The 1,116-nt window shown below is 36.3% G+C and overlaps 1 non-coding gene across 1 annotated transcript; it reads right to left on the reverse strand.

Annotated features, from left to right (window-relative positions):
* Positions 1-841: 841 nt before the first annotated feature.
* On the reverse strand, positions 842-903 carry LOC123569889 (U7 small nuclear RNA). Its single transcript, XR_006693774.1, has one exon. It is a non-coding gene; the product is annotated as a U7 small nuclear RNA (small nuclear RNA).
* Between the last annotated feature and the right edge of the window lie 213 nt (positions 904-1,116).

Here is a 1,116-nt window from a genome sequence, read left to right on the forward strand (position 1 = left end):
AGCAGTGTTGCCTTTCATGGGTTTATCCTGTTTGGCATATACATCAAAGTAACAGTCATAAAGACTTCTACAAAAATTTGGAGCATGTAGATGTGGAAAAATTTTTAAGATTTTTTTTTGTTTTTTTTTCCAGCTACATTGCAACAAAAGCATACCTTGTTATTGTGACAAAAAGCTTAAGGCACGACATAGAAAAAATTCAGTATTTTGTCAAAGCTTGGTAATCTAAGCCCATGGCCAGAATCACCTAAAAATGGCAGATATGATTCAGTTTTGTATTCTGCATTTTGGGAATTAGTGTCAGAATACCAGCCCTGATCTCTTTAGTGAATGATTCATTTACTAACATGATTAATAATTCTGAGAGCCAGCCATGTTAGCCACTAATACCAGATTTTTGGAAGCTGCCTAGGTTTAATGGAACTGTGGGTATGTTCGTTTGAACTGGGGTGGCGGTAGGAGGTTCTAAATTTGCTGTTCTGATTTTTAGTGGTTTTATTTGAACCCAGAGAATGAACTTCTTATGATTTCCACTGTAGCATATTTTTTTATGGGTGGTTCCTATTCATGAGAAAAATAAAATAATAACAGGTAGTTTAGGGGAATTAAGAATAAAAATGAGTGATGAAGCTTCACTCATAGATTCAGTTCATAGAGGTTTGGGGAGTGTGATGAGTTAAAAAAAAATTAGCTTCAGTTCATTGATCCAAAGGCATGGCTCTGTATCTTTTTGAATATAAGGAATTCAGAAAAATTGGGGCAGAAAGTCAGATTTGGTTTGTTATATTATTATTTGTTTACATGTCTGTGTCTTTGTGTGTGTGTGTGTGTGGTGGGTTGGGGAGGGTTTCCAATAAATATTGGAAAACCTGCTAGACAAATTTTAAAAGACCTGTAACACATATGTGTTTGTTTCTTTAAAAACCATTTTTTCTTTTTTTTCTGTAGAGACAGGGTCTCACTATGTTGCTTAGGCTGGTCTTGAACTCTTGGCCTCAAGCAATCCTCCTGTCTGAGCCTCCCAAAGTGCTGAGATTAGAGCATGTGTGCTTCTAAGAGTAGGCTATGAGTTTCTTGGCAGCAGAACCTTATTCATGTTTCCCATTGTCTGGCATG

The sequence above is a fragment of the Macaca fascicularis genome, chromosome 17 (genome assembly GCF_037993035.2).
Source record: "Macaca fascicularis isolate 582-1 chromosome 17, T2T-MFA8v1.1".
Classification (NCBI taxonomy): domain Eukaryota; kingdom Metazoa; phylum Chordata; class Mammalia; order Primates; family Cercopithecidae; genus Macaca; species Macaca fascicularis.